General features: G+C 42.1%; 1 protein-coding gene across 1 annotated transcript in view; it reads right to left on the reverse strand.

Annotated features, from left to right (window-relative positions):
• Positions 1 to 12,749, reverse strand: part of CLOCK (clock circadian regulator) — a 63,682-nt gene extending 50,933 nt beyond the window's left edge. The window contains exons 1-2 of the mRNA XM_050895773.1: positions 12,685 to 12,749; positions 1,628 to 1,720 (exon numbers count right to left, since the gene is read on the reverse strand). The gene's annotated coding sequence lies outside the window, so the exon portion shown is untranslated. The remainder of the gene's footprint in view (positions 1 to 1,627; positions 1,721 to 12,684) is intronic.
• Between the last annotated feature and the right edge of the window lie 3,778 nt (positions 12,750 to 16,527).

Consider the following 16,527-nt stretch of genomic DNA (forward strand, 5'->3'; position numbering starts at 1 on the left):
GAAAAGCACAAGGAATGCAGAAGAAAGTCTCCTTACTCAGTGTTTGTACCTGACATTACAATGGAGTGGAGGAGATTAGGCCTGTTTACCTCTCACAGTCCAGCTAGAACATGCTCAGTAGCTCTGGTTATGACTAAAAGGATTTGGAATATATCTACCTCATCTGATTTGGACAGATGAAATGGATTTAGGCAAATCATTGAACTGGTACAAACCTTATTTTCAGAAATCTATCATGCCAATCTATCAAGTCTGGGATAGCACAAAAAAAAAAAAAATAGCCTGATACTGCAGCATAACATCTCCTAAAACCTTGAGTGCTTGCTCTAACATATGCAGGTGCTTTATCTTTCCATTGGTAAGATTTTCACTGCATTTTGAATCAAGAAAACAGTACGTTCCTGCCCCTCATCTCATTCTCAGACACAGGTTGACTCTTGGTAAAGTTTTAGCTGAAGCAGACATACAATGCAAAGAATTACTGCTCAATGATTTAAGTCTTGCTAAATTATAAGCAACTAAAACCAGGGTCTTAGAATAGAAAGTGTCAAGCGTCATTAACTACAAGCACTGCTACCTGTAACTCCATTCACGACCAAACTTCATGCACGACCAAACGTCTCCAACGCATGATAAACCATTAGGAATACAGGAAGGCTTTCTGCCAGCAAAACAAAATAATCCAGTTTCAGCAAGATTGGCACAATGTCTGATCTACCTAAATAGATTAGCTTCTTGGGTTTTTTTGACCCAGTCAAAAAAACCAAAGGAACATCTGAAAAAGTTTAATAGTAATATCTACTTACAAAGAAAAAGCATATAAACACATACATGAAGGCTACAGGGGGCCATGGCCATGACCCTCATGATACATCGAATCAAAACTGCTTTGTCACTCATAAGACAAACCTTAAACAAACCACCATCTGTCATGTGTTTCTCTTTGTGTGACCACGGATGTACAAAGCAATCAGTAACCTTACTGCAAGATAAGACCAATCTTGCAAAGATGAGAATCTGCACCTCCTGGCCTATCTTCAGCTGGATAGTACATAGTGTCCAAACAAGGAAGTGGGGACATGCAACCCTTTTGCAAATAAGATGACATGTGAACAGAGATATTGCTACTTGAACCTATTAAGATGCATTCTTTTGCCTTCTATATATTCTTACATTAATGAGGTATTAAGCCCATCTCCACTTTAACAAGAGCATCTGCGAAAAAAACACCCACCCAAAAAAGCTGTGAGCACGGCAATACATATGCTCATTCACTGCAACGCATCCCTGGGGGAGATACCAATTCAGTCTCCAGAAGCCACAGGGCCACATTAGCACACTTCATTGCTGGGGACAGTGCCATCATGAGGGTTTGGGTTTTTTTTTCCTTCTAGGTTCCAAGGCAGCTCAGGTACAGTTAGTTCAATTGTTTTATTCCATGCTCCCGCGTACAGGATGAAAGCTTATTAAAAGCTTATTTGAAGTTTATTCTTGCCCCCACACAACATTAATTTCAATCTTAAATTGAAGTGGAATGTCTACCTTGCCTGAGGTTGAAAAAGAGATGCTTCTGTTTAAAGCATTACTGTTCTAGTAGCAATAAAATCTACATACTTACTTAAATTACCTAGAAATGCATTGTGCCTTGTAGAGTGGGTGGATAGCATTAGTAGTCCAAATGTGATGTCATCTGAGCAAAAGTCTTCTTTGGCACAGTCTTCTGAAAAACAACAACAAAAAACCCCACAGTTCTATAAAGATGAATCCATTCAAAACAACTTTTAGAGGTGAGCCCTTGATTGCTGCTCTCTGTTTTCTCTCCTGCCATTTCAGTCACTTTATTTCCATCCCTAACCTGTCCACAATTTCACTTTCCAATTCCTCTATTCAACATAATGAAGTAAATACACATGAAGGAGAACTTCAAAATTGCATACCACCTTTTACGTAGCTCTGGCACTGCCTGAAATACAAATCTGCGAGACAAATGCAACAGCCTAATGGCAACATCAAAGTTACAGTTCTAACACTGCCTACAAAACATTAATATTACAATTATTATATTACAATTGCTTTGGGGTATATTATGACCTTGCAGAACGTCAATAATACACCAGGCAAATTTCTGGAAAGAAAATACATCAATACAATCTTAACTCTGTGTGGGTATTATGGTTCAAACAGGACATGTGATCTGCCTCAGAACAGTTTAAAACTCTCAGAGAACATGGCACACAACAGCGTAAGACAGACTCAAACATCTTCCCCTCACTAATGAAAAACTAATGTCAGTAAGCTGTACTGAGCAGAAGCTAACTAAACAATAGGTATTTCTATACACAAACACTCTACTTATTCCACAAAGACATAGCTCCCCATCTACTACAGATCACAAATTCTGTATTCCTACATATAGTGCTGTGTTTTTAATACACATGCACCAATTTGGTAATACAAGCTTACTGCTGACAATCCTACTGGAAAAATTACTGCTAGTTATCACTATTGATACTTTCTATTCAGCACTCCCATGTGGCAAAGTATATCCTTTAAGGCATACATAAATCTATTTCCTTCCATCGTATGCAAGGATAGGCAGATTTCTGTTGACATAAGATAACAAAAAAAAGAACTTCAAAACCCCTGTTCTTTACCACTTTGTCCCCCAGTACATACAACATAGAAAGCAGCAGCTGTCAAGCTGGGGAAGAAGAATGTCAATGTTTGAACGTCTACTGGACAAGCCTAATGGGATAAGAAAAGCAGACCATTATCATCTACTTATCTACTTTTCTATACAGCAAAATGAAACATTCTAACGTTAGAAATCAACGTTTTGAATCAAATACCAGTATATAGATAAGAAATGGCAAACTATACTCTATGGGGCAGGAAAAGTGTCCAGGTGCCATTTTAAAAAATAATCTATACAAGTTTATGAGAGATTATTTTTCATTTCTTATGCCAGCAATACAAAGATTAACATAACTCAATATAAATCAACCATAAACTTAACTGTCCATATAAAGGTAGTACCAGTTTAACTAAAATAATTTTGAAAAGCAATTTCAGTTATTTTAATGAAAAAAAGTTTGTGAACCTTTTGACTTAGATAAAGTGGTAGTGCCTCAATTACCTTTGATGTTAGAGGCTTCTACAGCCCCACCTAAATTGCACTGAAACTCATAAAAAGTCCTCCAGCTTATACAAAACCTGAGTGTAATAGGAGGTAGTGACAGATCAATATGAATGCCTGAATTGAATTTTCAGGCACAGTTGCCTGTTGTTTTGCCAGTCACTTTAAAAGCAAGTTAAATTGACAGCTAAATTTCTTAAGGGGTTAAAAAAACCTCTTAGTATTAGAATTTGTGGCCTGACTTTCCTGCCAAACCGATCAAACCAGCACATTCTCAAATCCTTTTCCTGTCTCATCTTTTTTTTTCTTCATAAAAGCCAAACCCATCAACATAATTTTTAAGTTTCTATGTATCTTTTTCCTGCCTCATTTCCTAACCCCTTCTAGTTACTCTTCATCTTGATTCAGACTACTCTTCTGATTTTATTATGCTTTCCAGATCCTGCAAAATAACAGATTTTCCCTCTTTTCCTTCAAATCCCTATACTATTTGGACTTGCTTTATGCTGTCTTTTGCTTCTATATTCTTATCTTCCTCCTTGCCGATCTACCTTATTCTGTTCTTAGAAACGACAACTTGTTTAATTCACTCACTATGACTCACTTAGTCATTTGGTTCCTTGTCCCCCTTTCTGAGGTCATTCGCCTCATTTTCTATGTCAGTGAAATTCAGATCACAAACTCTTCAAGGCTAGAACTGTATCTTATTATCTATGAAACATCATGCAAAGCTTTAGTGCAGCACAAAATGTTTAACTAATGCTTCTGAGCTGGAAAAAAAAACAATTTGAAAAAAACCTGAAGTACAGTATTTTAACAACAAAAACATTTTCAGAAAACGTATTTTAAGCAAAATTGCTGAGATGTTAGAGAGTTATCACTGGAACTACCATACTAGTTCCAAACTCTAGTTTCATCCTCAACCATGCAACTGCTATTAGTAGCTTGATTACATATAATGAATGTTGCTGCTGTGGATGGCAAGAAAAACTTTATTAAATCACATTACTACATTAAAATTGACAGCGAGGAAAGCGTGTGTGGGGGGAGAACCTGCATTCTTATCCTGACAGTTCTTGGAAGCTGTGATTCATGCTGCTACTTGCTTTTCTATTCACAGTCAGAGGAAAATCCGGTTTCCTTTAGAATATTTGTTGTTACTATGAAAACTACTTTAAAATAAGCACAAGTCAAAGTCACCTAACTATTTTGCAATCCATTATGATATTTTAAAACTGAAGTATTTTAATACTTGAAATTAATGAATTAAAATTTGTGAAGATCATATTGGTTACTGAAGGCTTGAAAAGTATATTTGATGTCCTTGAGTAGGGAATTCTCTAGAAACAAAAGTAGCAAGCTAATAAAGTTTTCTTCATTTTCACCATTACTAAAGTCCATGAGAAGTTTCTCTAAACCGATCAGCAGGACACACTACAACTCTCCACTGAGACTTGATAAAATCTTACAAGTTGAACATGAGGTAAATTTCACGCTGCTGTTTATAATAATTAATAGATAATGCAAATATAGGCAAGACAAGAAAGAACCAGAGAAATGTCATTCTAGACAGAGGTCCAGCTCCTTCTGCTTTTCAACTAATAACTCCATGTTAGAAGACAGAGGAGTGGGCTTACAGGAAATCCCATTTGGGAGGTACTACCTTTTGTTCTTATGCTGAGAGAAAAATTTTATTCTTTGGCTATTAATGGACATATTTCATACAGTAATTGGTATAAACAGAAATCTTTAGACAGCACCCTTTCAGTTTTCTCTCTCCACTATTAAAAGCACTTACTTGCTATGGCCTTAAGCTATTCGCTAAGGCTTCCTCACTAAGTCCTATTTCTTAAGCTCAAGTCACACTTTCTTTTCCTCTTACTGCTGAAAGCAAGGTCTAAGTTCTAGTCTTTACAAAGAAATACACCAAAACCATTGTCTTCCACAAAACAATGTTAAAATATGAATTTAATCACAGCTTAAAGCTATTAATTTAATTTCAGAAGGATTTATTTTACATACTAAACCAAATTAAGAGTCAGGCAACCCTGCAGTCAGTGAAACATAGCATCATCTAATTCTGATCAGGACAATAATTCCCTGGTTAACAGTCAAAATATCTTTTACAAGTTTATCATTAAGCGAGTTCTTCAGCAGGCAGTACAGTACCGTTCTGATAGCTCTACTCTCCTCTCCCCCACCATGAGAAGCCAGCTTCCCCTCCTGTCATCACACATCCCCTCTGACACACCACGATATTCTCAGTCCCCATCCCCGTCCAAAACAGCCCAATGTTCTGCCTGTCTCCTCAAGCCCCATTGGCACATACAACTATCTCCTGTTGTCCTATCCAACACAGACAGACCCAGCGTGTACTGAAAAAAACAGGTCAGTGCCAAACTTACATTGCATTATCTCTCTCTCAAGAGAGGGTAGTGACACGTTTCCCTCGACTCAGTTTGCCTATTTTCCCAAAACTTGTAGGAACATTACAGTCTTTGAGGTTTCTATCCCTCCTACAAACATGGTTGCAATTGGTCCACGATTTAAAAAGCTATTGGTGAATATGTAAGGAAAGAATGAGAGAACACACGGAAAAGCATAAATCACGTTTTCTTAGGAAATCAGGATTAAAAAAAGGCAACTACCTACAGCTTTTAATGGAGAAAGTTTCTTGGTTGTTTACTGAGCCAAGGGAAATAAGCAGATTTTGGCAAAACATTTTCCGATTTCTCTGACTTTTTACAACTTCACACTTAGGTTTCAAATATACCTTTAGGGGACTAAGAACTGAGGAAGTTACTCTACGTAACAAGACAGTTTTTCCCCTAATATATCTTGAAGCTTTTGGATGACTGATGAAAATCCAAACCTTTGGCATTTCTCTAACAAGACTCATCTGAAAAATTACGAACCTTCTACCTTACCACACCAGCAGCAGTTTACCCTCTCCAAATTCACAACCACCTTCTCGCCAGCAGCCACCAAACTGATGGAATATTATTCTGTCAGGGTGCATGTCAGTAATAGTCACAACTCAAAAGGCAAAAGCCAGTCTCTAACATTACATTAAACATGCAATGAAATAGCCACCAAACACATCAAATGCTCTTAAATGCCAGAAACTAGTATTTACTATGTCATTGAAAACTTTAGTCAAATGTAAAAATGGCAACTTATGTTTTATTTACAACAGCAGCAGCATTCGCAGAATTGGAAAAATGAAATTAGCTATATTAATACAATTTATTTTGAAGTATCCTTTTTTTTTTTTAGTATCTCATACCCTCATTCTCTATGATCATGATTTAATATGTAAAAATATATATTTCCTCAAGATTTCTAATGTACATGTTAAGAAATTCACACATTAACTTTCCTACCTCCTACAAGAGCCACTTGTTACAGGCCAGCTTGCCTCCTCTATGTTCACAAATACTTGCCCCGATGGTATTTAAAAGCAAGTGCTGGAACTTCCTGGATATTTACCAGTTCAGCAGATAATGAGATGCTTATGGGATCTGAGATCATCATTCTGCAAGCAATTGAGACATACTCACAAACTTGTGGAGCTGCAAGCTAAAAGCTCTTGTAGATGATGATGTTAGCAATACTATACCCTACTATAAAGCACTTAAAATTCAGACATCGTGCTGGATGAGCAACCCATTCCCAGTTACTCCTTGTCTTCTAAGTGTCCCACAGCAACATCACTACCACACGATGAGTTAGTAATTAAGTTCTGCTGCCTGCTCTGGCTGTAATAGGCAATACTACCCTATAGTCTTCACTAAAAGATATTATCAGCAGGGCACAAAAAGGGGATTTCATACAATAGGATCCACAATTCTAAAGTACCAAAGCCAGGGAGAGTTGCATCGCTCAGGAAGACTTTTGAAAAAGTTAGTAGAGATGCGAACCATAAAGGTAACCACTGAACACAATATTACACCTTCACCTGTTTCTGAAGGCCTAGGACACAGGTAAGGTTAGTAGTCATGATCCTGGTCCCTGTCCTTGACATACATAGCTAAGCTTTTACCATCAAAACTGGAGTAATACATTCTTTTAACATGCCAGCAGGAGGAAAAAGATGTGCTCTCATTTTCTCCAGCAGCACAGGGCTACAGCACAGTAACCTGGAACAGACAAATCTGAAAGCCAATCTCTACTGTGCCAGAAGGGGTTCAAACCATAATCTCTCAGCAGGCTCCACACTGCACTGGGAAGATGGATCAACTCATAACTTCTCATTTCAGTGGTAATCTTCAGAACATGGAAGAAAACATAAAAAGTAAACCTTTGCTGCATAGAGCAGGACCAGCAGTGTGCATGCCTCCCTAGGGAGAAGGGCACCCAAATGAGACGAGTCCTGGTTTCCAGTTCCCAATGACATTTAAAATTTTAAATGGAAGAAAATACAAAACAGTTTTTGGAACACAGGCCAGAACACAGGTACTCACCTCCTTTTTCTCCAAGAAAATAACTGGCCTAGTATCTTTCTTTGGCCCAATTAGATTGTAATCATCTTGTACACAAGGAAAAGTGGATTTTTAGGGTTTGGGTTCTTGTTGGTTTGTTGTTCGGTTTTTTTTAAAGGAGACATCAACAAAACCTCTTACTCCTCACCCCTTTGCATTTCTGAACAAAAGGGAGAGTCACCACAGGGTTCTGGTCTGAGTCCAATCCCATAGGTGTGCCTGAGGTGTGGTCTGAACATGCCTTTGGACAAGTGAATGCCTAATTTACAGATTGCCTAATTTATGAATAGTAAACAGATTTAGATGCCAAGATGCTCAGCTGTGACAACATTATGGAAGATCTGAGTGAGAACAAAACTTCAAGGTGTTTGGAAAACTTTACTAGTGAAAACCTAGAGACCTGTAAAATTTAGCCAACACATGGCTACAATTTTATTTGGAGCTAGACACCTAAAATCCATCTCAATCACAGTTTTGACTCCTCTATATTATTTTATGTATCTGGCCATATATCAAAATAACATACATCAAAAACCTCCTCAGACATACCTGCAAGTATCCTTTTTAATGGAACTCTAAAAAGACCTCTACAGAAGAGCAAGGCCACATATATTTATTTTAAAAATCCACTTTAAATGGATCTGTCTTACTCCAGGAACTGTTTTCTTCTGGTTTAACATAAGCATAATAGTCTAGCGCCATTTATCTTGTGATACCAGGCTGCCATTACGAGTAAAATGATATTAGCTTCAAAACTGAAGCTTTCTCACGTACTCTGAGATTATTAAACACATAGTTTTAAGGATAAAGCATTTAAGTAGCCACATTTATGGCTAATTTGGCTACATTCTTATCATGAAGATGAGGAATGCCCACAGTATCTACTAAGCTTCATAAGCTTCACTCTCTAAATATAAGTCTTTATCAGTCTTGAATCTCATGGGTATATCTAATTTTTAAGGATCTGTATTTAATAAAATATTAATACTGCTAATGATGATTTTATAATATACTCAGCAATGCTCCTCAGAATATCAGTGCAGAATAAGAAAACTAATTCACTGATTGTAATGACAAAATGTAACAGTTGGAAAGAGTCCAAAGTGTGCAACGCTAAACTACTGAAAGAATCTGAGAAGCCTTGTTGCTTCCACATAATACTAAATATATGACAACCGCAGAGCACTGAAACTTTTTACATATATGATTATATATTCTGAAAGCGGCTATAATTAAGAATTTATATTATACACAAAAAGTATGGTAAGAGAATATTAGGACTATAAAATTAAACACTCAGGCATGAGGTATGCCAAAATTAAAGTGGCTTTTGCATTACAAAGGAATTTTGTGGCAGCAGTAGAGGTTGAGAATTCAATCCTTCAGGGCAGCACACAGCTGCATTAACCATGAGTCTCCTTCCTCTTCCATGATTTTGCATTTCACATCTTTAACTCCTGCAACAAATGAACAGGGGAATGGCCGACAAACTGTTTCAAATTATTACAGACCCCCCCTTAACTGAGTTAACAAAATAACCAACTGCAATAGTAAGTTGTTTTCCCCAGGTGGACCACCCACAGAAGTGAATGAGATATCTTCCCAATGTATATAGCTGAACTTGCTTGTGCCAGAGTTACATTGGGACACTGGAATCTTTCATTTCAGACTCTGCTACGTGACCGAAGGTGCGCTTCCTCCACCTCTTTTTATTCTGAAAGAGCACTAAATGCAAAATAATAATACCAATACTACCAATAATAATTCGGCATTAGTAGAATATGAGAGAGACAGTTGAATGGTTTGGCCACTGTCCATCTGTAGTCTCACAGATATTTTTTTTCCCCTCCATGGATAAAGCTACCTTAAAACAGCTACTGCTCCCCCAGCAGCCTGGCGACTCTCTCCTGTTCTTGTGCCACCCCTTCAGTGGTGACAATACAGCTTTCTACAGGGTGAACCAGCTCAATTAACATAGAAAGGTTAAAAATACTTTGCAAAATAAATAGAAGGTAAGAAATACTACTGTCTTTGCTACGCAACTATCTACTAACACCATCTATCCTCGGAAACATTTCTAGATCTGCTTTACCATCTGGCCTTTACAATTTCTAGCATTCATATGGAAACTAGTACTTTAAAAAGGCTGAAACACTAAAATGCACTTTTCTTTACTTCAAACATCTACCAAAGTCTTTTCCTCAAGAAAAACTAACTCATTACAATGTGATGAAAAGGAAGGCACCTTAGCTGTAACTCCACTTCTTCCTAATTATATTCTGTGTTTTGCATTAAAAACTGTAATAGGGTACCAATTTTCTATTCTAAGAGGAGAACTACCCATATTCTTCAATCTACAAAATTAGGCTGAAGCTGTGAGGCTTTAGACAGCAAATTATACATATCTCCTGAAGGGGTGCATAGCTAAAAAAGGAGCTGTTTTCAAATGATGAAATTACGTAGAGAAGAAAATTGCATTTTTGATTCACAACTATTTTCAACACAAGTCTATTATTTTTGGTAAAAAATCCACAACTTTTCAAGTTGATAAAAACATTTCATATAAAGAACATGTGGGGAGGGTGGAGGTCAATATCTCTACTACTAATTTATATCTTCATCTTTTTGCACAAATTCAGAATAGGTCCAAAAAAATAGCAAAAGCTCAAAGCTCTTGAAAGCAGCAATTTCATTGGCAAGACCAATCCATCCATGAAGACTCATGACTTTGGTGAAATTCTATACTAACAAGATAATTAACCAACACTACAAATTGAATTTAAAGTAATTACCACTCAGTTTTTAAATTGCTGAGTACAAAAAGAGTAAAATTAGCTACAACAGAGAGTTTATGGGCTCCTTGGAGCATTAATAAAGCAAACACTCTCTGCTTTCCTCACATCCTTTTATTTTACCTATGTGTGTTAAACTCTTCTATGTAACAACATGAAGCGGAAGAAATAAAAAACAAGACATGGCTGAATGACATCTTAAGCTATTAAATATCAACCTGGGAGTTATTTTTTCCTGTTTGGACTGTTTCTTAAGAAGAGGTAACTCTTGCCTTACCAACAAAATTCTCAGACCTTAAAAACACTAGACCTACATTCAATGAAAAAACCCTAACCCAAACATGTAAAGTTTGGTAATCTGACAGCAGTGTCTGTAACACTTTTGAGAGAGTATCTTAAATGGATATACATGAAAATCAATAGTTTATTAAAAAAAAATATTGCAGAGTTACTTGTCAAGTAGAATTCCTCTACTATAACAATCAAATGCTGTCTAATTTCAAATAACAGGCCCAAAACCCACAGATATTCACAGACAAAATCAATTTTATTCCTGCAAGATTGAACAGTGTGAAACAACTGCAACTGCTCGTATTGAACTTTGCTAGGACTACCACAGTTGAGGTGTATTTCTCAAGTACTTCTTTTACTAGAGTATTTGCGTAAACAATCCTCTTGCCTTCTGGCACACCTGTCACACAGAGAAACGATCTAGGTTAAATATAACCACATTAAAAAAAAAAAAAAAGGTAGTTAATTTTAACCTGGATCATTTCCCCAACCCAGTTACGGGACAGGGTTCCACAAACCGTTGTGCTGGTACAGCTGAGGGGGGCAGCAAAGAGGTGAGAGCTGGGAGCAAGGAACAGACAGGCCTGCTTAAGTCAACACTGCCACCAAAAGCACTGCTTGACAAACTGTGTCATCAAAAAAAATACTTACTTGAAGGATTTAGAGGATCAGGATATATGATCATCCACTCCGCCTCTATATGCCACTTCATATCCCAGCTGGAACTATACCCAACTTTCCCTCCGCCTCTTAGTAGGTCAACTTTTAACATATACATGAAAACAACGGCCTTATAAAAATCTCACCACAAATACATTTGATTAGTTTACAAGCACTCCTCCTCATGAAAAAAAAAACATTTCGAATTTATATCCAGGCCTGAAGTACCAGGAATTTGAAAGTGAAGCCAACCAAAAATCCAAATCTACCTTAACAGAAACACAAAAAATGAAGTACCACGGATTTCCAGTCCCTCGCTGGTCATACTTCACACATGCACGCACAGAGTATTTGACACATTGATTTTAAGGATGCACATAAGTCGGGAGAGGACCGGGGGCTACCGAGAAGTCCTCACGTTTAAGGGCACAAACATGCTGTAGGCACCGCAATAAAGTTATCAGAAGGGAAAAAAAAAAAAAAGAAGCCCACGAAGTGCGTACTCAACCCCGCACACCTGCAGCAGGGAGACTTCGCACCGCAGAAGCGCCGGGCACCCCCTAACCGCCTGGCGCCCGAGGCCCCGCAAAGCTGCCCCGCCGCAGGGAGGGCCCGGGGGCCCGCCACGGCCCAGCCGCCTCCTCACGGCCCAGCCGCCGGGCGGGCGGGCACCCACCGCCGCGGCCCCCGCGCAGCCGCCCGCCCGCCGTGTAAACACGCTCACCGCGCTGCGCGGGGCCGCCGCAGAAAAGCTCCTCCACGCGTGGGGCGGCGCGGGCGGGCGAGCCCCTCGGCACCCGCGAGACTAGCAGCCCCACGGAGAGGACCAGCGGCGGACGTGCCCCGGGGGGAGGCGCCGCCCGCGGCTCTGCCCGCCCCACCGCCGAGGGGCCGGCGGCGGCTCGGCGCGGTTCGTCACGGCACGGCCCGGCGCGGCGGCGGGGGATGCCGGGGAGTCCCGCGCCCGCCCTGCCTGCGCACAGCCCGGGCGGCGGGGGCGGGAGCGGCCGGGGCGGGCGCTGGGCCAGGCGGGCAGGGCTCCAAACGTGCCCGGGAGTTGTGACAGGAGCAAAGTGGGTCACCGGGCCTAGCGGGTGCCCCGCGAGCGCCCCCCGCCCCCGGCGGCGGCCGCCCCCGCCCGCGCCCTGCCCAAGGGCAGCCGCTGCCCTCCCCGCCCGCCGCCGCTGCCCTGGCGGCGGCGGGGGACCCGCCAGCGCTGTCAAACTTTAACGGCTCCCCTCCGCGGCAACCCCCGCCTTCCTCCCCGCCGCAGCCGGGCCCGCCGGAGCCGCCCGCCCGCCCCGCCCCGCAACGCGCTCCTTACCCGGCCCCGCACGGCCGCTGCCCGCCCGACCTCTCCCGGCGAAAGCCGCTGCCTGCGCGCTGCCCCGAGCCCGCCGCCAGCACAGAGCCTCCTCCAGCGGCAGCACCAGCAGCCGGGCCCGGGAGTCCCCCGCCACCGCGCCTGCGCCGCCGAGCCCACCGCCGGCAGCCGCGGCGCCTCGCGCCACCGCGCGTGCGCCGAGGCGCACTGCAAGCCGCAGCACCCCGGCCCCTCGCGCGGGGCCGCTGCCGCCGCCGCGGCGCATGCGCAGCGCCGCGGCGGCGGCGGCGGCGGCCGGGGAGGGGATCCCCTGCTCTCTACCCGGCTTTCTACGCGTGCGCGCCCGCCCGCCTGGGAGCCGGCTAGGCTGCGAGGGGCTGGGCAGGGGGGCGCCTGCGCAGGCGCAGTGGGCGACGCGGCTCCCTGACCTCGGCTCACCTCGCCCCGCTGCGTTGTGCTGCGCTTGAGGAGGAAATGGCGGCGGCCGCGCTACCGAGCGGGGCGTGGGCCTTCGGCCATCGGCCGCCGGGGGCGGCGCTCCCGCCAGGTCGTGTCCGAGCGCCTCGGGACCGGGGAAGCTCGACTCGGCGAGACCCCGCAGCGCCACGTCGCCGGCTCGGAGCGTCAGGGCTCGCCCGGTCGCTGGGCTGACGGTAGCCGGGTTGCGAGGTGGGGAGCCGGGGAGCGAGGACGGTGCCCGACTGCGCTCCGCCTCCGGACAGCGGCGCCGTGGGAGGCTGCGAGCGATGCCGCCTTGCGGCACAGCCGGGGTGGCCCGGCGGCCGGGGCGGCTGCCGCCGCTGCCAGGCGCGATGCTCCGGGGCTTGTTTTGCAGGCGGGCGCGGAGCCCGGAGCCGAGCCCTCGGAGAGGGTTCCGCTGAACAGAGGCGCTTCCCTACTGAAACAGTAAACCTGGTACAAACCGGGCAGTGCCTGAACGTATGGCACGGTACCCGGTCATACGTTCGTTCCCAGAGGGGGATAAGCAGCACCTCGGGTGCTCTCTGGTTACAGACGTGCCACCACAAGTTATTTAGGGATACAAGCAACCCGTCCTGGCGGTGGGCGGTGGTTTCTTTTATCGGTGTCCATAAACTGGTAAAACTTAACGGAGTGGCAGAGAACAGACTTGACCTCTTCTTTTGTCTGTGTACAATGCTTTTAGTACCGTTTTTATAAAACAGTCTTGCCTGACGTTAAAATAAGAAATGACCCTAGCTGAGTTTAAAATCTCAACACCTAATAAAATCCTGTAACTTTTAAAATACTGTACTAATACTGCACGGTTTGTACAATTTGTGTTGTACAGTACTAATATTGGCTGTTGAGATCTGAGAGATTTCTGGACCACCAAACTGGTGGAAGGCTCAAAGCAAGTAAGTTTCCTGCTTTCTGCCTGAAAAGCAGCAATTTAAGTCCGTTCTTCTTGTTTGCTGAGCCTTACAGTTTGGGGTTTTTTTGTGTGGCTGCAAGGTAAAAGAGTAATTGTGAACCTGATAAACTGAAGTGCCCTGTATGGGGTTGAAGTATTTTTGTTAGGCAGACTACACAGTGATGAGGTGTAGATTTGTTCAGAAAATGTATCATTTCAGCAAAGGAAGACACAGGAGGAGTAGGAGTTTGCAGGACTATCTCTGATAATAAAAGTTAGCATTCTTGTGTTTGTGTGTTTGGCGAAGCTTATAAAAGCTGTGAGATGTGCCTGCATTACTGACTTTGCAGAGAAAGTTGTGAAACAGCCCAGCTAGTAAATACAAACAGCATCAGGTATCAGAGTTAATCAGAGAGATGACTAACTGATACTGCACAGTCTTTACGTACAACTGTAACGGATTCCAGCCATACTGCCTACTGCAGGACTGGAATATGCTTAAATGTGCAGTGATTACGTTAGCATAAACCTGTTCTGCATGCAGCGAACTGTTTTTTTGTAAAATAAAACATCGCTCAGTGGTAATAGTATGTAAATATTCCCAGTTTTCTTTCTCAGTTACAAGGATGTTTACTTTTCACTTGATCTCCTAAACAGCAATATATCTAAAAGCGTAATTACAGATGTGTATCTATAGAAGCTTAATTAGTGTTTGTGTCGGGAATGAAGTAAGGAACTTAACTTGGCTGCAAAATCTCATGGATTTTTCCTTCTGGATTACTTTTCAGGTAGATCAGTTTCCCCGTTTGATTCACTTTGTGACCAAAGTCTCACGCAAAGGTATTGTAGGGACAGGAACCTCTTTAGCAGTAACGCTGCTAAAGAGCTAACCATGAGCTCAGTTTTTCCACTGGAAGAATTTTAAAAAGCATTAGTAAAAACACTTATTTTTGTTACTTACTGATTCATAATACTCTATTTCTAGCTTTCAGTTGAGGAAAATGTGATATAAACGAAACTAATAATTTCATTACTCATGCAAAGGATAATGCTCCTGTGATGAAATGTAGTAAAGGTAATAGGATACAGCAGGAATGGAAAATCCAGGAGAAAATGCAGGAATATTTTCAACAAAAATGCATAATTACCAGAACTAGAATATGGCCAAGAAACCAAGAGGCTAAAAATAGCGTCAAGCTGTATGTATCAAATTTGCCACAAGATCTTTAGTAACCAGTAGTAATTCTTCAGAAGAACAAAGTAGAGATACTGTACTGTCTCCCTTCACACCTTCCATGTATTGGGAGCGTAACACCTGCCTACTGCAATGTTGCAGTAGCAAATTACTCCTTGTGACTTGCACATCTTACATTTTGGGATTTGACAAAATCAAAACAGGCAACACAGCTGTGGAGATGACACACATTTGCATTTTCTGCCAAAGTTATGGCCTAACCAACGTCATTTTTTTAATGCTGCTTCTCTTTTGAAAGTATTTTAAAGGCTCCCGAAGGAACAGGACAGAAAGCTTAGAAATGGTGTGGTGGTTTTATGAAACTATTCTCCACCTAGAAATGCTATTTTTCTGGTTCTTATTGTCAATGTGAGTTTGCTCTGGTGTGTGATGATAGTTTTATTTCACTCACAAAGGTTACATGAGAGCCAACATAATTTTCAGACATTGCCAAATTATGAGCAGCAAATCTTTTGTCAGTTATTGAATGATGGGACTAGATTGGGCCAGAAATGCAGAAATTTCCAGTGCACTTCCATTACCTATAGCCATGTTTCCTACAGAACTGTCATCGCCATCTTGTGCATGATATACTTCAGAGCCGTAGAACAATCATCTGCTCGGAATGTTCCTTTTTGATCCTTGCTGGCATATTCAAAAGAGGACCTGTTTGAGGAAGCTGATTTTGAAACTAAATTTCACATCACTCCAGAATACTAAAATCAGTGGATTTAACAAAGATGCTGACTTGAAAGCCTGTCACAATCTACATAATCCCTGTAAAGCACGGTTGACTAGCATTTATTCCTAGACCCTTTTCCTACAAATGGTGTGACTGACCAAGAACCAGAAACATATGCTTTTACCCTGCAGATTCCCTTGGATTTTGCTGCTGCTTTGTCACATCTCATGGCTGTAATCATGATCACATGGTCACTTCACCTGGATGAAGTAAGGGGAGGTTTGGCCTTTTTCTGTCGTATCTAGTGATGTATTCCTATTACTTCCAATGTGACAACACTAGCACTTGTACAGATGTGTGTTGTGCTTGTGTACCTCACGGCGGCCATAGTAGCAGGAGGGAGGTTCACCACTAAGAGGAAGCGGGTGGTAATGCTCCTTTTATAGCAGCTAATACTCACCTGACGTGACTGCGGAATCATATCTAAAGTCACTGATCACCCATTTACATTTAAAACTACTAGTTAGCTTTCTAGTTTGAAGAGGCAGATAATGG

Source organism: Gymnogyps californianus, chromosome 4 (genome assembly GCF_018139145.2).
Source record: "Gymnogyps californianus isolate 813 chromosome 4, ASM1813914v2, whole genome shotgun sequence".
In the NCBI taxonomy this organism is placed as follows: domain Eukaryota; kingdom Metazoa; phylum Chordata; class Aves; order Accipitriformes; family Cathartidae; genus Gymnogyps; species Gymnogyps californianus.